Below are 17476 nucleotides of genomic sequence, written 5' to 3'. Positions count from 1 at the left end.
TCAATTTTTATGCCATTTTTCTCATAAAAAAGCGATAATATTCTGACCGGGAATCTGCGTTTAGGTAAACAGACAAAAGAAAAGAAAGCATTCGGTCGACTCGGGCACGCGCCTAAGCCCATAGTACTCTGAGCGGCCACTTGCCAAAAGCGATAAAGTGTTTCAGCCAGAGCCTGCCTCGATATCGTTCAGCTTTTTCCCGGGCTCTGAGAGCCTATGGGAGCTGTAGGAAGTGTCACGTTATTGCAAAGATCCTCAGTCTTCAATAAAAAGAGCCAAGATGAAACACTACTTCTCAACAGGCCACTTCCTGCATGAAATCTTCTCAGGTTTTGGCCTGCCATATGAGTTCTGTTATACTCACAGACACCATTCAAACAGTTTTAGAAACTTTAGGGTGTTTTCTATCCAAAGCCAATAATTATATGCATATTCTAGTTACTGGGCAGGAGTAGTAACCAGATTAAATCGGGTACGTTTTTTTATCCGGCTGTGTCAATACTGCCCCCTAGCCCTAACAGGTTAATGTCCAGTTTCTTACTTGGGTACGTTTCCCTTCCTCAACCTGCTCTTGAGCCAATTATTTTTCTGAAATTGGCCATTGAACTATGTCCAAACCATCTTAAACGATGTGCTTGCTCTTCTCTCAGCTTACCTTCATTAACACTGGTATGAAAGGACCAGATAAGTGAAAGCAGTCTGGTGGTAACTCATCCATTTCCTGTCAATTTCCAGTGGTAATCATTAGTCAAGTAGGGTATATAGAATGGGAGATTGTGGGTTTGCTGGGAGCGAACACAGTATAGGCAGAGGGAGTAGTCCATTAACTACTCCTGTGTTTCTCAAACCTGGTCTTTTGTGTTGGCAAGGGTATTGCCCCAATTATTGCTGACAAGTGAATGACCTTCTTGAGTTTTCAGTTGAACAGTTATCTGCTCTTCCCACCAGTTGAATGGTGTACTGTAGAGCATGTCTGATTGGAGATGGGATGGTAAAGTTTCTATACTCAACTCAAGGACCGGGATTGGAGAAACACTTTTATGCACCATATTGGTTCTGATAAAAATGAAAAACGTCTGAAATTTCCAATGAGACAAACTGTGTAGACGTGTTAACAAATTCACTCAGGTCTGACTCAATGTTATGTAGAGTGGGGAACGGAGGCTACAGAATTCTGTGTTTTGTGGGAGGTGGTTGTGACCACTTGTTACATTTCTCCTAGACATAAATGTGATTTCACTGGCTTTTTATACACCCCCCCCCCCCCCCCCCCCCCAGCACATTGTACTCAAACATGCCATATGTCGCACCAAAAGGTGACAAATAGTCTAAATCTTAGCGATGATGCATGAAATTCTCCAGGTAGATCCAAAATGGAAGTCGCTTTGGATACCGTAGAAAGCATGACCGAAATATGGTGACGGGGGCATTTGGAAGGTCCCATCAGCAAAGTTATCCCGTATAGACACGCCAAGCTTTCTAAAGTATAGGCCAATCTATTTTTAGAGAATTTATCCTAGTAAAAGACAAGTAAAATAAGACCATTTGGAGCCTGCACACAGACCCGTGGACAGGTGCACACTTTCACATGCAGTCATTGCGGAGTGGAAAGCAGCAGCAGGAGGTGGTGGTGGTTGAACTCAGGTATATAAGAAAACAATGACCTTTTCACTTTAATAAATGATTATTTAGTCTCAAACCATTGTTCATTCACGCGTCTTTGACTGTCTGTGTTTGTGCCTTGTCTTGGGCAGATGCGAGAGAAGTGGGTGTGGCTGTGACCGTGTTGAATGCGGATCAATCTAGTGTCGTGATTGGCTCAAGCTGGTGTAAACAAAACATTTTATACTGTTTTGTCATATTGACGCAGTAAGCTCTGTCTCACTGCAGTATCAGGTCTCCAAACCCTGGTCCATAAATGTCAAATTTCAATGGTTAAATAGGCATTCATTCTGAATTTTTAAGTTAAGAGTTGTGGTTTGACCAATCAGATCAGATCTTTTTCCACTAATTTAGCAAAAGATCAGAATTGGTCTGCCTGTGCTAATTGAAAAGCTTGCGTACATAAATCATAGTCTTGTGATTTCAGTCTACTGAAAGGGTGACGAAAAAGAAGAAACCCGCACACTGCTCTTGCTAGTATCACTGCTCTTTATTAAGCTTTACTTATCGGCCTCGAGGCCTTAGTCACCTCTGACGAAGGCCTTGAGGCCGATACGTAAAGCTTAATAAATAAAGAGCAGTGTGCTGGTTTCTTTCTTCTTTTTTCTCTCTCATCTTATTCAATTGTTACCATGCACCTCCAACAAAGATGGCTCAGATGTGCAAGTACCTTTTTGAATTTTGAGTCTACTGACCAGGAACGAAGGATTTGTTTTCACCTAAGTGATCATGAGAGGCCGGGGGTTCGGGATCAGGAAATCTGCTTCATTTGACATTCTATTAGTGTCATTTATTTAGGCATTGTGGAGTCCCATTTTGAGACCAAGGTGTCTTTTCCAAGGGAGCCCTGCATGACAAGCAATTACACAATCAAGGCAGCATAGGAAATATGCAAAGAATCAAAATATTGAAAGAAATGTAATAATTCAGAGGCACAAACTCACCAATGATGAAGTAAGTGAAGCCTGGGCTGGGATTCTGGGAATAGCTTCACTCATGGTGGATGGCAGATGCGCTCCTCTGCATCGCTCAATATTGGTAGCCTATTGGTCTTGGTAGACTATTTACAGACAGATTAGAGTCTTCTCGAGTCTTTTCAGCCATAACCATTTGATTTCAAAACTGTTTTGAAATATAAGGCCAATGTGGCGCTGCGGCTGTTAGGAAACAGCAACTAAAAATCAGCGGTTTGATATTAAGCACGCTGCTACGCTTGTGATTAAAGCAATTCACAGCTATTTTTTTAAAAAGAAGATATTGATCCTCTGTGGCTACATTATCCTCTCTGGTGTAGTATTTGGACTATTTTATTTATTTAGGCCTATGTACAAACAGGACTCATTTTTTAAATTTTGGCTAGTTGAATAATTTGATTTTGGCAATTTACCAGTTGATGCTGGAGCACGTTCAGCACTCCTACGGTCATGTTCCTAACGAAGGCACAAAATGGTCTATACTGTTTCAAAAATCGAGGTAGCCTAATAGAATGACTTTTCAAATAAGAGTTCTCATTTTGGTTTTCCCTTAGAAAAAGGTTTTGATAGTGAATGTGACCGTATGTTGTCAGGTTATAGATTCAGTACCCCTCAATTTGTTTAACTTAGCTTATTTTCAAGCTTTATTTCAAGAGTTTTAGAAATGACAAGGTGATATGGAGGAGGTTGGAAGGGACAACTCGGGGTTGAACCCAGGTCTCCGGCGTGCGTTGTGTTACTGCTACAACATATTTGCCACTTAACTGGGCTTTGATACGTGCAAGATGGCCGACGAATCATAACGTTTGGACAGATAATCTCTTCATTTGGTATTATTGCTTGAGACATGCATCTATTATAACTATGCAAGTTGATGCACTGTAGAGGTTTTTCATCTTTTTTTTCTCTTTTTTTCCCCCCTTCCATTTTGATGGCCACTTGTTGACACTTTTTCTCTTATAAAACCGCAATTTTACCTCAAGTGAAAGCACCGGGTGCGTCTGTAAACTGGTCATCTCTGTATACCTGTCGCAAGACCCACTGGTTGTTGCTTATTTTTTGTGTTTCTGGGGGAGTGTGTGTCTCACTCCCCCCGAAACACAACCTCATGCAGTAATCATCAGGGTTTCACAGCCTAGGTCCTACAAGTATTAAAGTTATATAAACGTTACTGTTCTTAACCCATGTGGCTATAATGTGCCAAGGTTCTTAGTCAAAAACATTTTTTCAGGGATTTTGTCAGACTAAAATGTAAAAAAAAAAAGTATATAATTGAATTATTCAAGCAGTGAACTACTACGACACAAACACACAAGACCATTCAGGAAATGTGATTGCAGTCACCAGCTGCTCAAGCCAGTGTTCTGTTCACGTTGCATATGTTCTATTGATGGATGGCGTTGTGTTATGTCCGATATGTGTTGGGCTGACTGGTCCAAACAATCAACCAGCGCAGTTGGGTTTTGAGATTGTGTTCATTGTTTTAAAATAATATATTTGTGTGGTAGTTGTGGCTAGTCTATTCGCAGTATATTTATCTAATAAAGAGTATGTATTTATCTGTCTTGGTACAGGTTCTGTTTTGAACTTGAAGCTGAGTAAGTACAGCACTGTGAACTCTCTGAGTTTGCTTTAGATTTGTTGTGGAGGAGATGATGTCATAAAGGCAGTCTTCCTCTCCACCAATCATCAGCCTGTCTTTCCCACCTCGCAAACAGCTGCTCTCTCGGCTCCTCTCCGCGTCAGACAGATTGCAAACATCTCTGAGTTCACAGAGTAACGCAAACACACACACACACAGGCTGACAGACTCACTCAGACATCCATTACAGATTTTTCTGCTCAGGAGAGGAGAATGCTTGCAGCACCACAAAGACACGAAAATAGCTCACACTTTCACTCTCACATACACTCACTCTCACATACACACACATCAAATTGCATTACATTAAAAAAAGGACACTACTTAGTGCTCAAACCCACACTTAGAAACCTTGCAGATACTGAATATGAGACTGGTAGTTAAAATGAAACCAGTGTTTGAGTAAAGTGAAGTGTCCATGGCATCAATACAGTGTTTGAGCACGTGCCTGGGCACAGGTTAATTCAAGCACGAGTTCCTTCACTCTGCAAATCTAAATACCGCCCAACCCCCTCTACACACACTCATGCAAAACAGTGTTACATAAGCAGTAGCGGTGCGTGGGTAAAATCGCTGGGGAAGCCGAGCCATATGTGTTGTGATAATTGTGTTTGCTCTATAACCTGTTAATTCATATGCCTTGTCACCGTGATATATACTGTAGGCCTAAAGGCCGAGACAATAAGAAGACACGGTGGCGGAATTAATTCAACCGCACATTCTTATTTACAATGACGGCCTACCAAAAGGCGAAAGGCCTCCTACGGGGACGGGGGCCTGGGATTTGAAATAAAAATAAATTCAATAAAAATATAGGACAAAACACACATCACGACAAGAGAGACAACACAACACTACATAAAGAGAGACCTAAGACGACAACACAGCATGGTAGCAACACTACATTACAACAGCATGGTAGAGACACAACATGGCGGCAGCACAACATGGTAGCAGCACAAAACAGGGTACACACATTTGCTGGGCGTGGACAACAGCACAAAGGGCAAGAAGGTAGAGACAACAATACATCACGCAAAGCAGCCACAACTGTCAGTAAGAGTGTCCATGATTGAGTCTTTGAATGAAGAGATTGAGATAAAACTGTACAGTTGAGTGTTTTTTTTTTTTTTTTACAGCTCGTTCCAGTCGCTAACTGCAGCGAACTGAAAAGATGAGCGAATCAGGGATGTGTGTGTGCTTTGGGGACCATTAACAGAATGTGACTGGCAGAACGGGTGTTGTATGTGGATGATGAGGGCTGCAGTAGATATCTCAGATAGGGGGGAGTGAGGCCTAAGAGGGTTTTATAAATAAGCAACAACCAGTGGGTCTTGCGACGGGTATACAGAGATGACCAGTTTACAGAGGAGTATAGAGTGCAGTGATGTGTCCTATAAGGAACATTGGTGGCAAATCTGATGGCCGAATGGTAAAGAACATCTTGCCGCTCGAGAGCACTCTAACCTACCAATCTATAAATTACGTCTCCATAATCTAGCATGGGTAGGATGGTCATCTGAGTCAGGGTTAGTTTGGCAGCTGCGATGAAAGAGGAGCGATTACAATAGAGGAAACCAAGTCTAGATTTAACTTCAGCCTGCAGCTTTGATATGTGCTGAGAGAAGGACCAGTGTACCATCTGGCCATACTCCCAAGTATTTGTATGAGGTGACAGCCTCAAGCTCTAAACCCTCAGAGGTAGTAATCACACCAGTGGGCAGAGAGGCATTCTTCTTACCAAACCACATGACCTTTGTTTTGGAGGTGTTCAGAACAAGGTTAAGGGCAGAGAAAGCTTGTTGGACACTAAAAGGTTTGTTTTAGAGCGTTTAACACAAAATCCGGGGAGGGGCCAGTTGAGTAGAAGACTATCATCTGCACATAAATGGATGCGAGAGCTTCCTACTGCCTGAGCTATGTTGATGTAAATGTTTTTTTTTTTTTTTTTTTTTTTCACGTTTTCAAACAGTTATTTACATTTTCCAACGGGGTGATACATTTGGGTGAGTTTTTTTTTTTCCTCGCCTGTGTAGCCTCGCTTCACTGCCTAAAATGAAATAATCTAGTGTTCAGCGAAATAACACAATGTCAAATACAGGTAGCCTAGTCAAATAATTAACATCAATCACATTAACCGTTACTCTCTCGCGGGAATTCCACTAACGGTCCGTATGTAGCCAAACATAACTGCAGCTCATTCCGTTTGCTCGAAAAAGGATAAATGGTTAAAAAAAGGCTTGCGTCCATAGAGAGACATACCAGCTCTATTGGTAGTACTGCTACTACCAGCAATACTACACCTGCACCTATCGACAACACAAGTTGTTCTGCTTCCACAAGCACATCCAAAGCTAGCATCAGTAATTCTACATTTGTTGTTAGCCCAGCTAGCATGGACACTGACAGTTGTGAATCTGATGCAGCCAAAGAGCAACTGCCCCCTTACCCGGAAAAGCACCTAACAACAGACCGGGACATTGGACCATCGGAGAGGCACAAATATCATGAGAACTACATTGATTTGGGGTTCACTTATATTGGGAGTAGTGCCTTTCCTCAGCCACAGTGTGTTATATGTGCAAAAGTACTATCTCATAACTCGATGAAACCTTCACTCTTGCACAGACATTTAAAAACAAAACATGCCAATTTGAAAAATAAACCGCAGGAATTTTTGGAGCGAGAATGAATGACTTTTGAGTAGTAAGACATGTATAAAAGCAACAGATAACATTAATAAGAAGGAGCTAGAAGCATCGTATATGGTGAGCTACCGAGTGGCTAGAACAGGCAAGCCCTGTACTATTGTGGAGGACTTAATTCTTCCTGCTGATGTGGATATGGCTGGAACAATGCTGGGGGAAAAGGCCAAAAACAGGATACAGATAATGCCTTCATCACTGTTTCATGACGCATCAGTGACATGGCAGGAGATGTTTTGAAACAATTAGTGCTTCACATACAAGCCAGTGAATTCTATGCGTTACGCTGGATGAGTCAACAGACGTGGCGTGCCTGGCACAGCTCCTGGTATATGTCCGTTACGTTTATGGGGGGTCAATTAAGGAAGACATCCTCTTCTGAAAACCACTGGAAACCAGGACAACAGGAGAGGATATTTTTAAAGTACTGGACAGCTTTGTGACATCAAATGGACTTTGGTGGTCAAGATGTGCTGGTATCTGTACTGATGGTGTAAAAGCCATGACAGGGAGACATAGGGGAGAGGTACTGTAATGCGTGTGCAAGCAGTTGCTCCCGACCCCACTTGGGTACACTGCAGCATCCACCGAGAGGCTCTTGCTGCCAAGGGAATGCCTGACAGCTTGAAAGTTGTTTTGGACACTACAGTGAAAATGGTTAACTTTGTTGAAGCAAGGCCCCTGAACTCTTGTGTATTTTCTGCACTATGCAATGATATGGGCAGCGACCATGTAACGCTTTTTCAACGTACAGAAGTGCGCTGGTTATCAAGGGGCAAAGTATTGACACGTTTTTTTGAATTGAGAGACGAGCTTAAAGTTTTCTCCGCGGGACAAAATTGAGTCTATGATTAAGAAGTTGGAGCTCTTCTCTGTCTGCATTAACAAGGACAACACACAGGTCTTTCCATCATTGTATGATTTTTTTTTTGTGCAAATGAACTCAAGCTTACAGACAATGTCAAATGTGATATAGCGACGCACCTGAGTGAGTTGGGTGCCCAATTACGCAGGTACTTTTCCGAAACGGATGACACAAACAACTGGATTCGTTATCCCTTTCATGCCCTGTCTCCAGTTCACTTACCGATATCTGAAGAAAGAGAGCCTCACAGAAATTGCAACAAGTGGTTCTGTGAAAATTGAATTTAATCAGAAGCCACTGCCAGATTTCTGGATTGGGCTGCGCTCAGAGTATTCTGCCTTGGCAAATCAATCTGTTAAGACACTGATGCCCATTGCAACCACAGACCTATGTAAGAGTGGATTCTCAACCCTCACTAGCATGAAAACTAAATACAGGCACAGACCATGTGTGGAAAATTACTTAAGACTGAGACTCTCTCCAATACAACCCAACTTTGCAGAGTTACAGTTGAAGTCAGAAGTTGACAAACACCTTAGCCAAATACATTTAAACTCAGTTTTTCACAGTTCCTGACATTTAATTCTAGTAAAAGAATCCCTGTCTTAGGTCAGTTAGGATCACCACTTTATTTTAAGAATGTGAAATGTCAGAATAATAGTAGAGAATTATTTCTTTCAACTTTTATTTCTTTCATCACATTTCCAGTGGGTCAGAAGTTTACATACACTCAATTAGTATTTGGTAGCATTGCCTTTAAATTGTTTGACTTGGGTCAAACATTTCAGGTAGCCTTCCACAAGCTTCCCACAATAAGTTGGGTGAATTTTGGCCCATTCCTCCTGACGGAGGTCGTGTAACTGAGTCAGGTTTGTAGGCTCCTTGCTCGCACATGCTTTTTCAGTTTTGCCCACACATTTTCTATAGGATTGAGGTCTTTGTGATGGCCACTCCAATACCTTGATTTTGTTGACCTTAAGCCATTTTGCCACAACTTTGGAAGTATGCTTGCGGTCATTGTCCATTTGTAAATCACATTTGCAACCAAGCTTTAACTTCCTGACTGATGTCTTGATGTTGCTTCAATATATCCACATAATTTTCCTTCCTCATGATGCCTTTTTCCTACAAACATAACGAGGGTCATTATGGCCAAACAGTTCTGTTTTTGTTTCATCGGACCAGAGGACATTTCTCCAAAAAGTACGATATTTGTCCACATGTGCAGTTGCAAACCGTAGTCTGGCTTTTTTTATGCCGGTTTTGGAGCAGTGGCTTCTTCCTTGCTGAGCGGCCTTTCAGGTTATGTCAATATAGGACTCGTTTTACTGTGGATGTAGATACTTTTTGTACCTGTTTCCTTCAGCATCTTCACAAAGTCCTTTGCTGTTGTTCTGGGATTGATTGGCACTTTTCGCACCAAAGTACGTTAATCTCTAGGAGACAGAACGCGTGGTGTTTATACTTGCGTACTATTGTTTGTGCAGATGAACGTGGTACCTTCAGGCGTTTGGAAATCGCTCCCAAGGATGAACCAGACTTGTGGAGGTATACAATTTGTTTTCTGAGGTCTTGGCTGATTTCTTTTGATTTTCCCATGATGTCAAGCAAAGAGGCACTGAGTTTGAAGGTAGACCTAGAAATACATCCACAGGTACACCTCCAATTGACTCAAATTATGTCAATTAGCCCATCAGAAGCTTCTAAAGCCATGACATCATTTTCTGGAATTTTCCAAGCTGTTTAAAGGCACAGTCAACTTAGTGTATGTAAACTTCTGACCCACTAGAATTGTGATACAGTGAATTATAAGTGAAATAACCTGTCTGTAAACAATTGTTGGAAAAATGACTTGTGTCATGCACAAAGTAGATGTCCTAACCGACTTGCCAAAACTATAGTTTGTTAACAAGAAATTTGTGGAGTGGTTGAAAAACTAGTTTTAATGACTCCAACCTAAGTGTATATAAACTTCCGACTTCAACTGTATGTGCATCCTTTCAAGCACACCCTTCTCATTAACCTGTGCTGAGTTATTCACAATTTTCGATGAACAAATAAGGTTTTATATGTAAGATGGCTAAATAAAGAGCAAAATTATTGATTGTTATTATTTGTGCCCTGGTCCTATAAGAGCTCTTTGTCACTTCCCACGAGCCAGGTAGTGACAAACCCACACTCATTCCCATGTTAAATAAATGTATCGTATAGTGTGTGTATGGCAGGCTTACAATGATGGCAAAAAACAACTTTTGAGAGTGAGCTGACCCTAGTGCTGGAGGGGGTACGCAGCTGGAGGTTGAATGTTTGAAGGGGTACGGGACTATAAAAAGTTTGGGAACCACTGGTCTACCGTATCAAAAGCTTTGGCCAAGTCAATAAAAATAGCAGCACAACATTTATTAGAATCAAGGGCAATGGTGACATCATTGAGGACCTTTAAGGTTGCAGTGACATATCCATAACCTGAGCGGAAACCAGATTGCATACCAGAGAGAATACTATAGACAATAAGAAAGCCAGTCAGTTGATTATTGACAAGTTTTTCCAACACTTTTGATAAACAGAGCGAAATAGGCCTATAACCCCCTATAAATAAAGGACTAACCATGGCTGCCTTCCAAGCAATGGGAACCTCCCCAGAGGTTACAGCCAGTCGCAAAGAAAACAGGAGCTGCCTCCACTATTCCAACACCACTTCAATTTCATCAAATCACCTCTGCTTAGTTTAATACAGTGACAACTAAAAGATACCAAAAACGATTTAGTCCAACATGGACGTGGACCAGCAGTCCCCACAATAATAGTAAACAAACAAATAATTTGACAAACTGGGGACATTTTCTTAGTCCCCACAAGGTCAAATTTATAGGGGGTTTTGGGTTAAGGTTAGAAATAGTGTAAGGGTTAGAATTACGTTAAGGGTTAGGAGCTAGGGTTCATTTTAGGGTTAGGAGCTAGGGTTAGGTTTTTGGGTTAGGGTAGGAGTATAGGTTGGGGTTAGGGAAAATAGGATTTTGAATGGGAATGAATTGTGTCCCCCCACAAGGTTAGCTGTACTAGACTGTGTGTGTGTGCGCGAGTAGAAAAACATGTCGACTCACCCCACTTGTAGAGAAATGCCAATGCCATCCTCCTCTCATGTTGACGAAACGGTTTATCACTCTGTCTGGCTTATAGTACACGATTTTATTTTTTGTTGTCCTAGGCTACCTGGCTACAATGCTTGCTCGCTAGCCTAACTTCCATTCATGTGCAACGTTAGTAGTTAACATTAGCCTTCTACACCTAGCTACATATTGAACGTTCATCCTCTCAGGCCACGGGCACAACAATGTATTAATTAATGGTTGGATCAGAATCGCCGTTATAATCATTGGCGAGTACAGAGAATTAAGTAAAACCACAAGTCCAAATCCCTATCTCCATCCATGGCTAATTTAGGAAAGGGCCCATTTTAGCTAGCTAACTAGCCACTGGAGGACAACAACACAATGAGATGCAGCAATTCAACTTTTTCTGTCAATTACGTATGCTCTCAATGGGATTTGATGGCAGTGATGCAAAAATCCAAGCTGGCTTCCCTTGACACTTATTTTTTTGTGCGCCAGGACCATTCACAGTTGAACTCGCTCAGTTTAGTTCAACACTGATTGGCACATTTGTGATGCTCTTTTTATCAAGGGAGGCTAAATGCTCGCTGGCTTTCCTTGCCTTCAATGCTAGGGGCGGCAACAATGTCATACTCGTTTGGACCAGACAGCATCAGATAGATGGCCTACACGCGGAGAGACCGAGGGGCGCTGTTTTGCTTGCTTGGATGCTTTCTCCTGTGAGATACATTGAGGTTCTTGCGAATTGAAGGAAAAATTGTGCAACACAGAGAGACGAAAGATAAATGATTGTATTTTTTCTTCTTCCCTTGGTATCCATGAATACACGCCACTATACATAAGCATATTACCCTCTCATTCAGTAGCCTAGATGTGTCATCAGCTCAACTCTGATGCTCAGGCAAGGACAGGGGGAGGGAGAAGGGAGGCATCTGAGAGCACGCCCACACTCACTCTGCCTGTCAGAAACGCACATACACACACACAAATAGAGCTTTCCCCAAGTTTAATGAATGACTTACTAAAGACTTTGTCAGGAAGAAGTTGGGGATTTGTAGGAAAGAGGGGGGAGGATGGAGGGAGTGTGGGAAAGAAAGGCATTGGTGGGTTTAAGTCAGGAGGTAAAGGAAACTGAACTGAATGAGAAACCATCGAACATTAATCAATACATATGAAAACGGATGAATCAAATGAGCAATAAACAATAATATTAGCAGTGAGTGACATAGATCCTCTTTTTAACGATCTGTGGAAGGTCATTAGGAATTTCAGTTCTCAGCAGTGGTTTGATGCTTGTTGGTGAATGAAACTTTGGTGTAGGGATAAGAGAGCACATGCACAGTAGGTCATTTTACAGGTGAGAATAACATTGAGCATCTGGTTTAGGTTGGATGGGATGGGGATAAGGGGTTGTAAAGTCAACTCCAGACAGTCATTGGCTAATTTCTCTGTTTTATGTTTCTCGTCTCTTCCCCATCTAGTAAGCTGTGAGAAAAACGTCTAGATCACAGCTCTGCTGATCTAGGATCGGTTTTGCCTTTTAAATCATAATGAATAAGACAGGTCTGTATTCAGTGTCAGAGTATGAGAGCTGATCTAGGATCAGTTCCCAAAAAATGCAGAACTGATCCTAGATCAGCACTCCTCCTCGTAGGCGCTTTGTGAATCAAATCAAATTTTATTAGTCACATGCGCCGAATACAACAGGTTTACACCTTACAGTGAAATGCTTACTTAGGAGCCCTTAACCAACAATGCAGTTTAAAAATGAAAAATAAATATGGATAAGAGTAACAAGTAATTAAAGCGCAGCAGTAAAATAACAATAGCGAGACAATATACAGGGTGGCACCGGTACCGAGTCAATGTGCGGGGGCACCGGTTAGTTGAGGTAATATGTACATGTGGGTAGAGTTATTAAAGTGACTATGCATAGATGATAACAGAGTAGCAGTGGTGTAAAAGAGGGAGGGGTGGCAATGCAAATAGTCTCGGTAGCCATTTGATTAAGTGTTAAGTAGTCTTATGGCTTGGGGTAGAAGCTGTTTTGAAGCCTCTTAGACGTAGACATGGCGCTTCGGTACCGCTTGCCGTGCGGTAGCAGAGAGAACAGTCTATGACTAGGGTGGCTGGAGTCTTTGACCATTGCTAGGGCCTTCCTCTGACACCGCCTGGTATAACGGTCCTGGATGGCAGGGAGCTTGGGCCCAGTGATGTACTGGGCCGTTCGCACTAGCCTCTGCAGTGCCTTGAGGTCGGAGGCCGAGCAGTTGCCATACCAGGCAGTGACGCAACCAGTCAGGATGCTCTCGATGGTGCAGCTGTTGAACTTTTTGAGGATCTGAGGACCCATACCAAATCTTTTCAGTCTCCTGAGGTGGAATAGGTTTTGTCGTGCCCTCTTCACGACTTTCTTGGTGTGCTTGGACCATGTTAGTTTGTTGGTGATGTGGACACCAAGGAACTTGAAGCTCTCAACCTGCTCCACTACGGCCCCGTCGATGAGAATGGGGCCGTGCTCAGTCCTCTTTTTTTTCCTGTGGTCCACAATCATCTCCTTTGTCTTGATCACGTTGAGGGAGAGGTTGTTGTCCTGGCACCACACAGCCAGGTCTCTGACCTCCTCCCTATAGGCTGTCTCATCGTTGTCGGTGATCAGGCCTACCACTGTTGTGTCATCGGCAACCTTAATGATGGTGTTGGCGTCGTGCCTGGCTGTGCAGTCATGCGTGAACAGGGAGTACAGGAGGGGGCTGAGCACGGACCCCTGAGGGGCCCCTGTGTTGAGGATCAGCGTGGCGGATGTGTTGTTACCTACCACTACTCTGAGACGCTTTGTGAATACAGGTCCAGTTACCCTCATTCTACCCCATTCCTAACTTATCAGCAGAGCCAGCCCCAGACCAGTTGATACAGACAGAGAACACCAAATGTTGTCCAGCCTGATATTCTGCTGCTCACATAAAGGTTATAGTGGACTCCATACCCCTGCTGGTCAATAGCAGAACCTCTCCACAACTGTTTCAGTATTGTCAGTATACCTGGTATTCATTGAATTACAATTTGAAAAAATAACAAAACTAAATAAGAAATACTATCTGTAATTTCTGGTTTCTTCTTTCAAACAAAACAGGCAATTAAACAAAAACAGCTAAATAACAGTTTGACTATGTTCAGTTCACGCAAACTATTAAATCTGAGATATAATATGCAGCTGCTCTTTTACCATCTTACCACAGCACCCTCACCAGGACAAACTGATGAATGTCCCAAATTAGTTCATTTACTTACTGCCCTCTGCTCGTCTCCTCCCCTTCATCTGCAATGTTTGAAAAATACGGGTGACGACAATATGGTGGAAGCTCATCATTAGGCTCATCCCAAATGGCGCACTATTCCGTTGACCAGAGCCCTATGGCCCTGTATCATGAAAAGAGAGAACAATCACTGGACCTTGTTTGGGACCAAGTGCACGGACCAGTGTTTGTCAGTAAAAGGTGAGCTTCTGTGTCCACAATAACCGATATGTACACAGTACTGACTTTGCATAAAGATTCAGTAATGGAGAAAAACATGTCAATGACGTGAAGATACAAAAAATAAATGCATTTCTGTTTATCTTCAATCATATTTCATAGCCTACATACAATAAGACATACATCAAAATTGTACATTTAATATACAGTACATAGGTTAACTACATAAGTCTCTAACTAAAAAGTAACCAAATATCTGGCAGTGTTTACATCGTAGAACGTAAAAAAGAAAAAAACGTGAATACAGCGAATTGGCTAGATCATTAATTTGGTGTTTCACATGATCTGTGTTACCGGCAATGGGAAGCTCACATATGATAGAACAGATGGGATTGGGAGGACTGTCTGTCACACAAACGATTGGCCAGGGGTCTTAGTTTAGTCCTCATGCCCTGTGTGTGTGTGTGTGTGTGTAAGAATATAGCATGATCTCAGTAAGACTGTAGGCCTCACTATGTGAACCATCACAGTTTCTCATAAGTGTGCAAAAAAATACACGCTACAACAAAATGAGAACTATTTCTCTTTTTAGACACTCGATGGAACAGGAGGAAAAATAAACCTGACAAAAATAACCATTGGTTCGCTAGAAATCACCTTGACGAGTAGATGGAAGCTCCACAGCACAGAGGCTAGACAAGACTGGCAGTGTGACTGACTGAAGGAATTGGGTCAAGGTTGGATGGAGGGGGAGTTGTAGGGATGGTAGCAGCATTGTTCCTGAGTGCGAGGATTCACTTGTATACAGTGCCTGTCTGAATAGAAATCAAAGGACAAGTCATGCTTGAGCCAGCCTACAAAACAAGGATGGCAGTCAGTGAATGTGTGTGTCTGTGTATATTTACAGGTACATACTTTCCAGGTGTCCTGAATACCTACACACTTTCACGTGTCTGTTTATTGGTATATACTTGTAAGGGAAAGAAACTCCCTCCGCCTGTCATTGGTTCCAGAACTTTCCTTCGGCCGCCAGTGTCTCATTGAGGCGACACAGCTGCCGCAGGAAGCCGTTGTTAGGGTCGATCTCTCTCTTCAGTCGTACCGTACTGGGCGGAGAGAACGTCCATCCTGTGGCGCAGCATCAGGTATGCGATGACCAGCTTCGGGGAGCGTCTGTAGCCCTCTCTGCAGTAGACATACACTTTACCTGAGGGATGTGGAGAGGGGCCACGTCCCTCTCCGCGGTCAGAGAGAACGGGACACAATATAGCATCAGCTAATAGGATGCAGCTAATAATTGCAACAAATAAGGATAAAATATTACATGAAATACTGGGATAAAATGTTGCATCAAAATGTATTTAATTTATTTCTAAGTTGAGACAATTCTGCATTTGAATTCAAATAAATTTCCAGTTTCTAAATGCACGGTGCCAAAAATCGATCAAAATATAATTGATTCTTCTGAAGTCGACTCTGCAACCATCCCTAGTGTGATCGTCATCCCATTAGACCACAAAAGCCCCTTTTCATCATCTTAGCGTGACGATGTAATGTATTATATTCCACTGATCTCATCCAGAGGCTGACACCACAACAATACACTGTTACCTTACCCTTCCCATCTTTGTTTTACGTTAAAAGAAAGAGGCGGCTAGACACTCTAAGTGTTTTGTTCCGTCGGCCTGCACTTCACTAACTCGTGTGCAACAAAGTACCGTAGGTGTCATAACTGTTACAAACCTGGAGTGGTACTGTATACAGGCATATACAGTACCTTCAGAAAGTATGCATGCCCCTTGACTTATTTCACATTTTGTTGTGTCACATCCTGAATTAAAAATGGCTTAAATAGATTTGTTTCTTGCTAATTTATTTTAAATCAAATCAAATGTATTTATATAGCCCTTCTTACATCAGCTGATATCTCAAAGTGCTGTACAGAAACCCAGCCTAAAACCCCAAACAGCAAGCAATGCAGGTGTAGAAGCACGGTGGCTAGGTAAAACTCCCTAGAAAGGCCAAAACCTAGGAAGAAACCTAGAGAGGAACCAGGCTATGAGGGGTGGCCAGTCCTCTTCTGGCTGTGCCGGGTGGAGATTATAACAGCACATGGCCAAGATGTTCAAATGTTCATAAATGACCAGCATGGTCAAATAATAATAATCATAGTAGTTGTCGAGGGTGCAACAAGTCAGTAACACAAGAGTAACTGTGAGTTGGCTTTTTCATAGCCGATCTTTGAGAGTATCTCTACCGCTCCTGCTGTCTCTAGAGAGTTGAAAACAGCAGGTCTGGGACAGGTAGCACGTCCGATGAACAGGTCAGGGTTCCAGCAGGTCTGGGACAGGTAGCACAACCGGTGAACAGGTCAGGGTTCCATAGCCGCAGGCAGAACAGTTGGAACTGGAGCAGCAACACGGCCAGGTGAACTGGGGACAGCAAGGAGTCATCAAGCCAGGTAGTCCTGAGGCATAGTCCTAGGGCTCAGGTCCTCCGAGAGAGAGAGAGAGAGAAAGAAAGAAAGAGAGAATTAGAGAGAGCATATTTAAATTCACACAGGACACCGGAAAAGACGAGAAATACTCCAGATGTGACAGACTGACCCTAGCCCACCAACACAAACTACTACAGCATAAATACTGGAGGCTGAGACAGGAGGGGTCAGGAGACACTGTGGCCCCATCCGATGAAACCCCCGGACAGGGCCAAACAGGTAGGATATAACCCCACCCACTTTGTCAAAGCACAGCCCCCACACCACTGGAGGAATATCTCCAATCACCAACTTACCATCCCGAGACAAGGTCGAGTATAGCCCACAAAGATCTCCGCCACGGCACAACCCAAGGGGGGCTCCAACCCAGACAGGAAGACCACGTCAGTGACTCAACCCACTCAAGTGACACACCCCTCCCAGGGACGGCATGGAAGAACACCAGTAAGCCAGTGACTCAGCCCCTGTAATAGGGGAAGAGGCAGAGAATCCCAGTGGAGAGAGGGGAAACCGGCCAGGCAGAAACAGCAAGGGCGGTTCGT

The sequence above is a fragment of the Salmo salar genome, chromosome 03, assembly GCF_965601325.2.
Source record: "Salmo salar chromosome 03, fSalSal1, whole genome shotgun sequence".
NCBI lineage: Eukaryota > Metazoa > Chordata > Actinopteri > Salmoniformes > Salmonidae > Salmo > Salmo salar.
This window is presented reverse-complemented; position numbering follows the sequence as displayed.